This window comes from Mugil cephalus, chromosome 22, assembly GCF_022458985.1.
Source record: "Mugil cephalus isolate CIBA_MC_2020 chromosome 22, CIBA_Mcephalus_1.1, whole genome shotgun sequence".
Lineage (NCBI taxonomy): Eukaryota > Metazoa > Chordata > Actinopteri > Mugiliformes > Mugilidae > Mugil > Mugil cephalus.
In genome coordinates this window covers 10,949,103-10,964,774 of record NC_061791.1, presented here as the reverse complement: position 1 = coordinate 10,964,774, position 15,672 = coordinate 10,949,103, and the positions used below count along the sequence as shown (strand labels likewise).

At 42.5% G+C, this 15,672-nt stretch overlaps 1 protein-coding gene across 12 annotated transcripts in view; it reads left to right on the top strand.

The window, feature by feature from the left end:
• Positions 1 to 15,672, top strand: part of LOC125000448 (neuronal cell adhesion molecule-like) — a 50,523-nt gene that overhangs the window by 12,963 nt on the left and 21,888 nt on the right. Inside the window, exon 1 of one of the 12 annotated variants that reach the window (XM_047576014.1) lies at positions 15,534 to 15,552. The exons of the other annotated variants lie outside the window; for them this stretch is intronic. The gene's annotated coding sequence lies outside the window, so the exon portion shown is untranslated. Of the gene's footprint in view, positions 1 to 15,533; positions 15,553 to 15,672 lie in introns of those variants that run through there. 12 annotated transcript variants of the gene reach the window in all.

The following is a 15,672-nucleotide window of genomic DNA, read 5'->3' as shown; positions in this document are numbered from 1 at the left end:
ATCGTCGTGCTGTGAACGTGATTGCCTCGGCTCACAAATGGCTGTGCTGTTGGGACCGACGCTGACATGAAACACCATGTCCGATGTGCTGTCAGCAGCCTGATTCATACGCACAGATATGCATGGAAGCCCCGAGGGAGACATCCTTGAAAGCGGGAAAGCAAGACAAAATGCCGGGCCGCATGCTCCTCGATTTATTTCTAAAAATAGCAACTCCAGCAATGTCATCACTGATCACCGGTTGAGACCTTTCATCTAAGAGGCTTCTCGTGCACGATTGCTGCAGGGTGTCAAGTGCATCTTTCCTAAATAATAAGTGCGCTACCTAGTATGACAAAGTCACATCAATTTTCATGCCGTGACTTCGCTGGGAAAATCTCATTTACTTTCATCTCACTTGGTTACGGCTACATTGTCAGACACAGAAAGCTTTCCCGTTAGCTTGTCGCTTTCTCATCACAGCTCTAAGCCTGAGAACAAATTTTTTTTTTTTTTTTTGGCAAGGAGTCCTAATTTAATGAGATCCCATTGTGAAAACCCTCTCCAGTGACGTTACTAATATTAGGAGGCCTCGATCCTCTGTTCTCCTTCTGCCTTTCTGTCTGTTAAGCGAAAGACATGCAGTCAATATTAGACGTCTCCCAGGCATCCTTTAGGTCCATGCTCTTCACTGTTTGCGCACCCCTGTCAACAAGCCTTTTGTTCCCCCTCACTCTCATTTCCACTGTCTCTCATTGCATTCCACTCATTTTGTTTCCCCATTGCTTTCTTCCACAACTGTCTCAGTCTTTGCCTTTCCATTACATCCCTTCTGTGTTGTTTCCTCAGATAAGACAGTCTCCTGGGTGCTGGCTGCATTGACATTGTTTCAGCTCGTTTCTGACGTGCCATGTCTCTGACGGCCAAGTCCCACTCTCTTAAGCTCCCCCGTGCTTTTCTGCTCGTCTTTCTCCATGGTGATACAAGTTACAGCCTAGTGTCCTTAGCAGTGATGACTAGCCTCAGGCCTTTTGTTGAAGATGGTGGAACAGCACATATTCAAAAGTGGCCATTTAGAACATTTTAATTTAAATAAAGACCTATGACGCTGAAGTAACCAACCAGATAGTGACTGAGCTTATTTCCGACTGATGATCAGTAACTCATAGAGTCAGAAGTTACTGCTAATGCAAACATACAAGCATTTCTCTACTGCTGCTACTTCAAGCTAAAGCATTCAGCTGGCAAAAAAACAACTTTGCACTTACTTACTTCTATTTTTCATCAAAACCCTGTATGCAAAAGACATTGGTCTTTTTTTTTTTTTTTTTAATGTTGTCTCATGTTTTTATGTATTGCTCCATTTATATGTGTGATATCGATAAAATTTCCACTCCCTTTGACTGGTTACACGATTGAGGGTTTGGTTTCTTGTTAGTAAGTTTGCATAAACAGGATTTAGCTTGGTAATTTAATACATTTGAGTTTGTCCAGGGACTTTTTTCTTCACAGCGCTTCAACTGATATTATCTCTATTGCATAGTTTTGTGTGATCTATGTACGTTTGTGTCAGATGAGATTGTGTACCCTTGGGTGTCATCCCCGTGCGCAGACCGCAGGAATTGACATTAAACTCCATGGCAGGCCTCTGCTCTCCTCACTCTGACTGTTTAATAGAGTCAAGCGTCACATGGTGAGATATTTCATCTGTATTCACAGTGGCCTGTCTTCTTCAGTCATCTTGCAGATCTGTGTCTGCAGCCTCTCCGTTTCTTCCTTTGTTGTTGCAGACCTCCCAGCCATGTTTCTCACCCCCCCCTTCTCTCTTGCTTTAATACACTCCTTGTCTTGGGGATTTGACTCAAGTCTGATGATTCGATCCAATCCCCTGAGAACTCATACCTGGACACTTTTACAATATGCTCCCTTGAGATGAATAAAGCTGAGCAGAGGATCAGCAGCGCATGAATGCTACTGCCTACTGTTCTTCAGTCTTGATTTATCGTTCTTGCTCTTCCATCTCAGCTTGTATGTGTGGCATCTTGATGACTCCATTGTGCAGTGTTGAGTGGGAACCACAGGGATGGGGGAATTGTCCCTTTAACCTCTGGAGGAAAAAAAAAAACCTTCGTCAGGCAGTAAATCTCTCTGATTAAACCGAGCTCTTTTTGTGTGGGTCTGGACTATGTGTGTTGACTGTCATCTGAAGGATGTTCACAGACGGTTAAAATTAAAACCCCTTGGAATAGTCATGGTAACCAACCCCTCCTGCTCGGAGAGACATTAAAAATACACGGAATGGGTTTGAGCTCCAGATGAGACTTTAAATGCCCCTGGAAATCTGACCAGTCTTCAGTGGAAGAAAGATTGTTTTATAATTTACCATTTTATAGTGCTCAACTTTGTCAATGCCCTAAAATATTCATTTCGTGGTTAAAGTGTACAAATGTAGAAAGTTGTAACAAGCACTGCTCAACTTTAATTTTAAAGTCATATCCTGATAGATAGTTCAACCTCTGAAAGTGTTTCAGTCGGCCAGGAACTACCAAAGTTGGTTAAACGCAGCCATCGGTTTATCAAAAATGTTGCGTTTTCTTAGTGTGATCTGGCTTAAAATATACAGTTTTAATTTCTCTTTGCCTAAGGGAGCAGTGCATCTCCATGACACAATAACACGGGGCACCTAACGCAACCTGGCAACCATCTTAATAAGGTAATTTGTCATTTTCTGTGACTCAAGGAACATGTAAACAGATGTGCATGGGCACTCTCACGGTAATAAACATCCAAGGCCTGCACCACAACCTACTGCACAGATGGTATGTCTGATACTGAACAAAAAGGCTTCGAGCTCCAGGTGCGTCTGTCTGCACAGCTGACTTCATTGTCACTGTGGATATCCATTTTTTTTTCCTGATTTAACCATAACGTTTGGGAGGCAGTTGCAAATCCCTGCAATCCTTTCCCCTTTGCTAAGGCAGTGCTAATAGCTTGAGATTGTGTGAAACATCAAACTTCTCGCCATTCAAGAAGTTAAAGGGAATATCTTGCCCATTTTACTTATTTTTGGCAAAAGACCCCTATTTACAGCCAGTTAGCCTGACTTCCGGTTGGCAAGCATGAAAGTGCCACCAACTACTGCTACCAAGTAGCTACAGCTTGGTTGGTTACATAGAATAGCCCTAAATTTTATGAGTGTAGGCATAAGGCATTGCTGGAAATTGCTAGCAGGTTGTGTCAGAGCTGTTTCATGAACATAAACACTATCAGGAGGCCTTGAGCGAGGCTCAACCATAGCTTCACAATTAACAAATGAGAACCATGGCTGTTTATATGCAAATTCTCTTGACAATATGGCCAGTAATAGCGTCAAGGCTACGGAGGGCTGCAGACCTGTGTAAATTTGTGCCCTTTGTGTGTTTGTAATGCTATAAAGGAATGAGATAAAGGCAGACACGGGTAGGGAGGTCAGGCAGTCAGGCTGTGTGTCAACTGTGTTTTCTGGACAGCTGCTACCTACGTTGATTGCTGAAGCCCCTTAGCCTTAGGGATTATGACAAACGCACAGTAATTTCTGTTCACGCCTGGGGTCAGTTGCTCTATCAAAGTCTGAAAAATCGCCCCCCCCTTCTACCACACACAGAGCAAAACATTTAGCTGCATGCAGATTACTGGCTCCCAGTGGATCCATAAACTCGGGAAGCTAATTGAAACAGGACGTGGATGGTAAATCAAAGTGGTACTGCACTTTGTGACATACATGCTTTGAGAGTTTTATTTAGCAGCCAGCTTGATCGTAGTATTACGCATATCCTGAACTCTTTATTGGAATTATTTGGAGGAATAAAGCATACAGTCAATCAGTGAAATCGGCTCTTTTACAGTGGACACACATTTGTGTCTCATAATGTCTGTTTTTAACCATACGGTACATCATGTTGGGTAGAGAAGAATGAGTAGTGTTTCATTAGATTTGAGAGCGTCAACGTTGGAAAAACCGAATAAAATCAGATTATTTCAGTATTACAAATCCTTATCTTAGCATAAAGGCTGCCAACAGCTAATTTGGCTCCATCTCAAGGATCGCTTACCGCCATCTGTAGTGCTCACCAATTACCGAATGATTCGGTCCACCAGGAGAAATAACATCTTGACGTCAAATTGTTTTATGCACATTAAAACGAGATATGTTTTATGCAAGACGGGTTAACATGCTATGGTTGGATGAGGTGGATAGCTAGCACGCGCACGCCCCTCTAACCCTCTGTAAGCAAGTGAATAAATATATGAACGAAAATGTCCCGAGAAAAGAAATGGCATCATTGTCTGTATGTCTCTCTTTGCGTCTCCATGGTAACATGTCAGAGCATGAGGTCAGCTCTGCTAGGTTTGCTTTCCTCTCCGCTCGCTCTCCCTCTCCTTCTCCACCTCCACCCCCCCCTCTCTTGCGCTCTGATGATGAAGCGCTTTTAGATTTGCCCGTTAATAATGCATGCTTCTGATCCCCACTCACTCTTCATTTTTTCATGTTTGTTCCCCCCCCCCCCCCCCCCCCCCCCCCCACCCTCCATCTCATACACTCCCTCACCCCCATCGTCCTCACCGTGCCTCTCCCTCCAGATTTCTGATGTCTCGGTGTGTTTCTGTCCCCATTCATTAACATCTCAGTTTATGCCCCCCCTCCCACCCGCTCCCTGCCTTTCATTACCCTTATGTGTCTTTGCCCCCGCCTCGTCTCCCTTTAATTTGCTTCAGTTTAGCTGAGATGAGATCAGTGCAGCTCAGTTCAGGTCAGTCCACGATATGAAATTCATCCAGTTCAATTACCATATTTTCTCCAGCCTGATGTGGGGTTCATATACTTCAGGTGAAATTTGTTAGCAAAGGCCTGACTCAGTAGAGTTCCTCCGATCTTTCCTCTCTGAGTCACCCATGTCATTGTAAGGCCTTCAGCGGAGAGACTCTCGCTCTCATCTTTTTTATATCACCTGACAAGTTCAGCTCACCCTCGACTTATTAATGACTACTCACATAATTCTCCGTCGTTCTCCTCCGAGCTAACTACGGTTTTAACGGTGCCGTGTCTAAATGGGCAGGCGTTTCTTTGTCCGTCACATTTGTTTTGCTAATGTGAGATGAATGGAAAGCCTCTGTGGAGATTATGATAATGCATTCGTGCTCACGAAGGGATGCCTTTTCGTGAGGTGGGGCGGGGGTGCGGCGTTATGATGTGTGGGTGTGTGTGTGTGTGCGTGCGTGTGTGTGTGTGTCACTGTGTAACCTTTCACTTGTGTCCCCTGCTGGAGGTGAAGGCAATAAAAAAAAAAAAGAAAAAAATGACTGGACAAATTTTGGTTATTGATTGAGGGCCTCATCTTCGGCAAGACAGTCATTTACTAGACATTCCCTGGAGAGCGCGGAGGACGTGCCAGTTTATATATGTGACAGGGGCCTTATGTGACTTATGTGATGAGCTTTGTGGACTGAATAAGTCCCCTTATCAATTATATTGTGTTAACAGCGTTCGACTCTTTTCATGTTTTTAAAATAGGACCTTAACAAAATGTTTCACCTTTTGTTGGAAGCACTTTTTACAAACGGTGCTCGCTTGCTTTCTGTCCTACCTGCTCAATGGGAGGATTCAAGTCAAAGTTTGCATGAGTATAAGCAGCGATGGAGTTTGACTAAGCGTTTCTATGCCAAATGAGTTGTAATGGCGCAAGAAAGAAAGAAGAAAAAAAAAGCTTTTATAAACTCCTGAGACCCAAGCTTCTGTTTGGCATTCATCGTATTTCTTTAAGATAACATTTAGTTACTTGGTATTAGTAGGACCTAAGAAGTAGAAAAAATAAGCATCATCTTTGAACTGGTAGTTTTTTATTACAATTTAAGGCACCAGTCTGTACCAAAATATTCAATTCAGTTTTATTTATATAGCGGCAATAACAATACAAATCGTCTCAAGACGCTTCACAAAAACCAGCCTGCAACCTCCAGAGCAAGCCTGAAACAATGAAATGCCAATGTCCTCAAACGAGTACTTGTTAATTTGTCATATTTTGTATCTCATATCAAATTAGAAAAGTTAATAAGCATAAACAAACAAGTGTATCTGCAAGTGGCAGACAGAAGCGTCTCCTTATGAGGACAACAGGTCTAAATGAAGCAGAATAAGCTGCAACAAACCTAAAACGTAATGTCCCCATATGAGGAACCTTCTTGTGAAATATTGATGTGAGACTTATCTCATTTACAACACTGTAAAGCCAGTATATACAAGAAGTAGTGCTGTTTGGATGCCTCTGCTTACTAATCAAGTTGCAGTTTACACTACCATATGTCCATAGTCACATAATAGACACAGTAAAGACATAAGTGCTTTTAAAGCATGAACTGACATGAACTTCATGCAGACAGAAAAATATCATTCCTCACCACAATGTGCCGTGTGTTTTCTAAGGTTACAGCGACATTAACATTTTACCTTCAGCAACTAAAGTTCAGATCCACGTTTGTGCCATATCTGACTTATCAAGGCTTTCCTGTGAAATCGCCTTCACAGGAGCAGGTTGGCCGGCGTCTGTACATTCATACATACAGGCATCATGAACAAACAATGCCTCCGGGTAATAATTCCTCTTGTTGCTTGCGTTGAATCAGAAAAATGGGTCACCGAGGTCCAAAAACTGCTTATACTTTGTTTTTATTCACTCACAATGCTGCTGCAGCTTGTTGTTGTTTGCTCGTGTGTCTTATCTTACACGCTGATGTTACTGAAAGCATCAGTGGATACCCCAGCTTTGGATTTTTGCTGATGGCGTGTCTAGCCTGGCGCACGTGCTTTTATGTTTTGCATCTTCTGTTGTTTTACGTTCAGCGTCGCAATCAGGAGGCATGACATACATAACCCCATGCAATTAGTTGGTGAACAGTTATAAATTTGATCCTCCCAAATCATGGGCGCACTCGGAATGAGAAAGGTCAGTTAGCATGGGTGAAAAGTGCTGACTGTTGAAACATGACTCACTGCTGGCAGTGACTGATTTATGGCCTTTGCAGTCTTGGCCGTGGCCTGTTTGTTTCTGCAGTATGTGCACACAGTAGAGTATAAGTCAGCAAATAAAGAACTGTAGCTTTATGCTTGTGTCCTCTGTGCAGCTGTGATTTCAGTATTCTCCGGTGTTGCTAATAACCCCTAAATAATAAGACAATATTGCACTGCATTTGTGTAAAAACTCTGGACAATCAGTTGTCAAAATAGCAATATGTCCACAGCCTGAAAGGCGAGAACACAGTATGATTACCCAGCATGGGTTTGAACACAAGATTTTATTTGAATATGACTGGAAAATTACGAGCCATACGTCCTGGCATCACTTGCTGCTCACATGCTGCCCAACACCCTCTGTTGCCCACGGAAACAGACGGTGTTGAGGCTCGTCGACGAGCAATAAAAGTAATTTTCCACCAGAAATGATATAGATTACTCAAATACAAATGTTATCGGAGTTGGGGTCAGCTAGGCGCAACGGAATATTCCACTTAAATACTGAGCAGTAGGCAGATTGTATTAATGAGCATAGATAACAAGGCTCAAAAATACAGCCTGCTGCATCCACCATGCAGAAAAGAGTAGAAAACATATTTGTCAGAAGGGAGCACGCTCGCAGTATTACATAACACATCACTACCACGTTTCCACCTTCTATTACTACCGTTGTTATCCAAATTGTCCCATGAGAGCCCTCCACTATATTGCGACGAGCCATAATTTTAACTGCGAGTCATTTTCGCGGCAGTTTATTTGAGTGAAAAGATCTCATGGAAAAGTGGTTTGAGTTCAGTTATCGGATGATGATGATGTTGGCTCCTCCAGCGTTCCCTCTCCGCCAGTCTGCCCCTCTCTATGAGTAATCCTGACGAACAGATGGGTGGAAAAGAGAGGGATAGAGAGAAAACGGGAGGCCATGCCAGCTTGTTTCACTGCTACAACACCGTCAATCAGTCCCCTCCCCCCTCTCACCTCCTGCCCCCTTCCCATCATGCCCTTTTCACTCCCGTCAACATTTCAGCCTGCTCCGATATCTGCCCTGCCAGCTCTGATTGGTGTTATCAATTGGCTCGTCGATCATGACGGATGAGACAGTTTGTCTGAGCGTCCATCCACACCACAGCTACATTATAAAGGAAATGAGACAGGTCAAACTGCCTCCCAACTGAAGGTCGCACAGAGCCACACACAGCGACTCATTTGACAGGAAAGTGCAGAGTCACGCATCAAAGCCACGTGCATCTTTCTGCTCATCAATACCCTTTACCTGGCAATAGCACCCCAGGAATACCAATGAGGCTTGGCTCGTTCTCAAGCCCAGCTGGATTTATATGTCTACCGTGTGGCACACTGTATTAGAATGAGATCGAGTATTGATTTTAGCTCCTTTTATCCAACGTTTCAAAGTCACATTTTCACACGGGTGCAGCAAACGGCACCGATTTTCTTCAGCGACACCACACTTTTAAATTGTTTAAAACAGGGTTTCATTTGTTGACTGACCAAATGCGCAGGCGAGTTTATGCTGTAATGTTGACTAGATCATCAGAAGTCACCGGCATGGAAGTTTGGACGCTGGTTACTCGACTCAGCTTTATTTATACTACGGACTTAGCTACACACATATCTAACCTATGGGTTATCATTTTACCCATGTACAGCACTTTGTTTCGTCTGTAGCTAAGATTTCTGAGATAAAGGCTGGGGGAAAAGCTTTTCTTTTTGTGGCATTGTGTTTATTCCTGTCATTCACATTCATGTTCAGATCAGATGATTCGTGCAGCAGTAATTTACTTTTATAATCGGTGCATCGATGCAGCAAATAAATCATTAGGCCCATTTGACTAAATGTGACTGTATAGGCTGTATAATGACTACCATTACATTAGGTTGTCACATGCCAGTTGGTTGTTATATTGAGGATCCTTCAACCTGTCACGCACAAACAAATTACTTTTTGGGCCTCTTCCCCCTGACTGAACCTAGGGCTTGTTGATGCGATGATCTCAGACAGGCGCGTCCGGCACTCACAAACACACATTTGTGCACGTGCACGACCGACAAACTGGTCCAGATGCATGACAAAATGTGCGCAAGTGTCCCAAGTGTCACAGTGTTAGAATCGGATGTCAGATGAAGTGAATTTTAATGACAGCAATCAGTAATGGCTTTTGATATGTCACACATGGATGAGTCCTTGGTTTTAAGGCCATCATCATTTTCAGAGCCATTCCAGTTTAATTATGCACCCATGATTTAACAAAACCACAATTTAGAGCCATTTGTTGTCATATGTAATGTTCATTGTCTATATTTTAAATTCTCGTTCCTTGATTTATTTTTTTCAGATTATAGGGAGCTCTCTTTTGTTGATTTTATGTCACAAAGGGAACACTGCAGCTTGTGTTCACAGTCCTTTGTCAGGCAGTGGGAATGATACCTTCAGAGGTATCAGGCCCTTCCTATTTTCTCACCTTCTGTTACATGGATGTGCTTGGGACAAAGCTGTTAAGGTTTACTTCATACAAGGCAGGGCTGCTCACATTCCCTGAACAGGAATAATTGGAATGACGGTAAGGTATTCTTTTTTTTTTTTTGGCAGGTTCAGGCCATTCACACTGGGAATTTATGCTGTTTGTAGATGGATGGGAAGTCGCTGTAGAGGTGATTATGGGAGGACGGGGTCGTCTTCAGGCAGCAGACATTTCACTACTCATTCATGAACATACTTGTTCTCTCCAGAATTAGATGTCAGTCAAATATAATGTCATTAAATTACAGTTTTCATTCCCAGCCAGAGTATCCAACCAATGTTAATCCCTAGTTGGCAGAGGGTCACAAAGATTCACTGACCCTTTCAAATGCAACCCTCACGGGCTGGAGCAGTTAATTTAGGTTGTCCGGGTTTCTCCTGCCAGCTAAAGCATGAATTAGCATTTATATTAAAAGCTGAAAGGGTACAGAGTTTGACCGTATTAAACTTGTAGAAAGACACCTTGGATTGGTTGTAGTTGTCATAGCAGCTAATGTGCAGTGTGAAGGGATAACATTCATTTTCATGGTCATCACTAATGCTACTGAATAGCATTTGGGAAATTTCACCTTCCATGTAAAGGATAGATCAACCGGTCAACCCTAGAGCTAAAACAATAAAGCGTCAAAAAAAATACCATTACTAGTGGCCACTTGAGGCTTGCTACACCTTTTTTTTTTTTGCCCGTTTTTGGATTAGTCAGGAGGAATGTGTGGTTTATACCTCTGTGTCAGCCTAGTTCGCAAATAGGTCCACCTGGTAGTTTCATATTTCTGCTTTAATACTTCCAGTTGCTTTTCCATCTCCGCAATTTGAGATCATCATTTCAAATCAATGAAGATGGAAAACACTGAGAAAAGGTGAACTGAGAAGTTTCAACAAAACAAAGTGAAAGTTTTAGTCGCCATTATTGAAAGTGAAGTAGGAGGTAGAAACCACCTAATACATGTATGTAATACATGTATACGTGCATGTCTCTATTATAAATACTGTATGTCAGTGACACAGTGCCAGAAACCAGATTCATTATAGGCAAAGAATAAAGTTGGAAATGCATTTTTAAATGAATATTGTATGTGACTGGAAACCAGGTCACTGTGTACGTTTAAATAGTTTCCTAAATTACAACCATGGATGCTGGTGACATGTCTTATCGCTGGAGGTGTCAACTTGTGGCAATGAACACCCATGCCATTTCAGCATTATAACCGTGGTAAACAACGAGAAAGGACAATAGGTCCCTTGGGTCAGTGTTAGGGTTGAGCGTCGGGGGGCAGGCATGGCCTGGCGCATGCTGACCATCAGCACTTCACAAAGCCCCAGAGAAAGGCAGGCACCGGGGCATTCAGCGGATGATGCTAGAATAACTGACCCTAAAAGGGATGGCTTTATGTGTGTGTGTGTGTGCAAATGAGGGATAGTTTGTTTGGATTAGGTGGCGGTGGGTGATCCGGTTTGGGGACTATTGGAGACAAAGCTCCTGCCTGTTCTTTCTTTTCATTGTAATGTAGTGGGGTTAGTGTAGTGAAAGCTCCTCTTGCGTCAACTTTCTGTGGGTCAGACGTTTCCTCTGATGAAGTCAGCAGTTAAGTCATGACACTCTGTTGGTTCCAGTTATGGAAACCGGGTGTGCTCTTACAGATTAACAGTTTACTGGTCAAAAGGAAAAGAATATAATGGTTATTTTCCTAAGGTATTCAGTTAAAAGGAACCAAATGCAAGGAGGACTGTCTTTGGTTCCTGTTATGTGAACCATATCTGTAATATAAGTGTGCCATTACCTCACCCAAGTCTTTCTCACACTCAGTCAATTCCAGCCAGTCTCGTTTGACAGAAGCTTCGACTTGTATGACACCCCACATAGCTTCACTTTTCCTTGAATGCTTTATTTCCATTGCTCATATAAATTCTCTTTTCCTTCTTAGCTAACAAAGGTGCAACCCAAGCCACCTATTGTGCTAAGCATAATTGTCCTTGAGTAAATGATGCCCATTTATGGAGGTACATTAGCAAGGCGGTGCTGCAAAAGTCTAGTTGAAGCTTTTTCCCTGAGAATGGACATTTTGTCACCTCATAAGGTGCTTTACTTGTAGTAGATTTTGTAGAGTTCAGCATGGCCAGACAGAAGGAGAACGAGACACAGAGCAGACATTAAAGCTATCAAATTGACAGATACAAGGATTGAGAGTTTTTCTACTCAAGGTCAGACCTTTTTCAGATGTTTACACAGAGGACTTGTAGGTTAGCATGTCTGCGTCTCATGGTCTGTCTAGTACATGTCTGTCTGGTGCCCATCTGCAGTGCTTTCCTTTGGGGGATGTGAGTCACTCTCTACAGACACTGGAAGACACATTGTAAGTTTAAATATCTTACAGCTAAGTTGGCTTGTGAACATGATTGAATTAAACATAGCATTTATTAGCTTAAGAGTAAGACATCAACTGAGATCAACTGACATCTACAAGGCGGAATATTAGGTGGTTAGCCTAAACATTCAGTTAACAGGTTTATGCTGTTGCCAAGTGGTTAAAAAATAAAGGAAAGCAGTAATAATGGCTAATGCTTCACACTCAACAAGTGAAGATTTCCCATTAGACACCTGCACCTACTTTCACCCACAATTAAAGGATTAGTTGTGCCAGTTCATTGGTCATATGTTGCACAAAGGCAGCTGTTCTGCACAATTTTTGTATTTACTTACAGGTGATATTACAGCTACTTCTTTCTTTTCCGCTTTATTTTTAGAAGCCCAATACCTGGAACTTGATTGAAGTTTATAGTTTTTGTTTTTGGCTCATCTTGTAAAGACAAGATGAGTCTTTCTGCTCTGGAAGCTCACAGTGGAATAGCTAAATTCAAACTGTGTCTTTCTCCAGCAGCAGTGATATGGGAGCTGCAGTTCATTTCCATGTATTTGTGGGAGCTCATGGCTCAGAGCTCCCAGTCTACTGACCTGGTTACTGCAGAAATTGTAACAGAACCACGGCAGTACAGCATAATGTGGTCAGTGTGTTTTTGATACATATCCCTGCTGGCTCCACAAAATAAGTGAAATCTTAGCCTGCACCCATGTTTAATTTCATGACAGACTGCAAACAGGTCATTGTTGTATCGGTTGTGAACTAACAGTACTCTGTCCATGTGTATGGAGCCACAGATGAGAGCAAACGCTCCAGTCCAGCTGAAAGCAGTCTGACTCAGTCTCAGAAATATCTCCGTCACCGTGATTTGATGTGACTGCAGATGACTGCGTTTCCCATCCTTCCCTCCAATTCTCCCCCTGCTCCGCTTTCCCTCATCTGTCCAGTCATCCAGGCTGTCATCTCTCGGTGTGACTGAAGGCTGTGTAGTGACCAACTTGGCACACTGCTTCGGGGTTTGCAAACTGAGAGGCGGAAATACTGTTGGATTTGTGTCAGCTGGGTCCACATATGTGTGGTTGACAACGGCTGGCTTTGCTTAGATTAGATTGATACTTTATTCTGTGAGAAATTCGGTGTTCAGAAGGTTCATCACATAGAAACGGATAAGGATGTTTAAGTTATATAATAATATGAATATGTAATGGTCATTTCAGTGAGAGCAAAATGAAGCAAGGAGATAAACATAATACGATTGATAGTGCTCTTATTTCGATATGTCAAACATATTTTCTCAAATTTTTTAAAACTGCAATGAGACTGGAATCAGTACTTTCACTTTCAAGTATAAAGAGGTGCTACGCACATCAGCTCAGGATGTGTATGTGTGTAAAGGAAAATAGGGAAAGGCTCCAGGTTGCTGAAGGTCAGTGCATGGTGTACATGTAAATGGGCACACCAGTGGATTAATTCAGGGACATACTTGGTGTGCTGCCTCACCCACGAATTGCATTTTATCCGTGCTTATATAATACTGCAGTGTTAAAGCTTCCGTAGGGGTTTGTGGAATATTGACTCATTCCTTATTGGAGACTTCTCGTATCTTGTTGCAACCTCAAATGTAAAACAGGCTAGTGGTCATCAACAGTTATAGCACAAGCTGGACAAGTTTCCTGTTAACTTTGCAGAAATGATGAGTGTCAGCAGAACATGCCGTCACTCTGGTGTGAAGGGAGTGCAGGACACAAAGTGACAGTTAGGTACATGAAGGGAGACAGATGGAGGACTGAGTGGTCAAGATAGGAAGGCAGAGCTTAAGGGCAACTTTTTGACCTCCGGGCTTTGACCCCTGAGTCAGTAAAAAGAGGAACAAGACGAATGAGCATTGACCTGGCCATTGGCACAAGTCATCCCACTCATCCTCCTCTGAGTGTTATCATCACCATTGTTTTTTGTTTGTAGCCTGGGAGTAAATGAGCAATGACAAATGATTTTTGCCGACCTAGCTTCAGGATGAATAAAGGATGTGTGTTTCAGTGCACTTTTGTTGGAGAGTTTTTTTAATTGGATAATGTTGCTGTCTTCCACCACACAGCACAGTACAGCTTGGCAGCATAGCTTTTAACTGGAACATCCAGGTGTAAAAGCCCATTTGGCATCTTCTCTGAAGGTTAAAATTTCAGTTTCATTGTGCATTATCGTGCAAATTATATGCAGTGATGTATTTCGAACATGGATGTCTAAGCAATGGTCCAGTTATCTCCCAGTGACATTCTAACTGTTGAAATATGGAAATGCTGACATTTGTGCATAGTAACTAATTTGTGTCTTTTTGTGCCCATGGAGTCATCTGTGCTGCCTGTTTATTTTCATTTTTACCCTTTGGGAAATCTTCTCTCTGTAGATGTGGCCTGAGGTTCAGTGCAGCTCAATAGGGCCACTGTCACTGTGGGAGAGACTGGAGTGGAGACGGAAGCATGGAGCATTATTGTCATTAATCTGGACATGGGCTGTTACATTTGCATGATCGTATTGTCTTTTTCCACAATGAGATTAAAAGATTTAGCATAGACTGCATCCACTGAACACAGTTGTGTGACATTCTGTCTTCCCCTTGATTAACCAGTGAGAGTAATATCCAATAGGATATGTTGGCATAATTAGCTTTGTCCTGGGGTTGTATTAGCTGTCACTTTACGCAGCTCAGCTGGATAATATGTGATGCACTACTTTCTGAGTTTGCATTCATTACCATACTCTCCCTATGTCCTGCAGCGTGGAGATTTAAGCAGCAGCCCTGACAGTTTCAGCTTCAGATACCTCTGGTGAATTCAGTTCTTGCGTCGGCCCTTGCATATACAGTACACTACTATGGCTACCTTCTTATTACCGCGTAGGTCTCCCTTGTGCCTCCAAAACAGTTGTGAATGAACATGAACCTTTTGAGGGTGTCTGGCAACAATATCTTGTTAGTAGGGACCTTCAGATAGGATCTGAAGGTCCCCTCTGAAGGTTTGAGGGGAGGGGCCTCTGTGGATCAGCCTTATTCCAGTGCATCGACAGATATTTGATCAGTTTGGGATCTAGTGAATTTAGAAGACAGGTCAACACTGTGTCACATTTGTTTGTTTTTTTAGTTGTTCCTAAAGCATTTGTGTGTGTGCCTGTGTCAGGATCTGGAGATGGTTGCTGCCATCAAGGAGTGTCATTGCTGTGGGGTGGGAGTGCCTGGTCTGGTCTAGGTGGGTGCTACATGTCTAACATCCACACGAATGCCAGGTCCAAACATTTTCCCAGAAGAACATTGTATTGTCACAAGATGGTCAATGTCATTTAATTCTCATGTCAGTCGTCATAATGTTATGCCTGATTAGTGTCTAGTCTAGCAGGGAGAATGAGTGTCGACTTCAGTTATCTGGTGTTACAGTAAAAATAATGTGTATTATAAATTGTATTACTAAACAGATAAGGGCTATTGGAAATATAAGAAATGTTCGTTTATTTCAGTCAACAAGAGGGGCATGTCACGATCTGCAAATGATTGACGGTAGCTGGCATAATGTCAAAGTACTGGTGTAGCCTACTATTTGGACAAAGTAAATGAACTTGTACCAAAGGGAAATTTGCAGGTATGTCTACATGCTATTTAATGTACTTTACCAGAGTTGTCAACTGATCTTAAAATGTTTTTTTACCTAACTTTTTAACTTTTTTGACTTATTTAAGAAGATAATGAGCATGGCAAGATG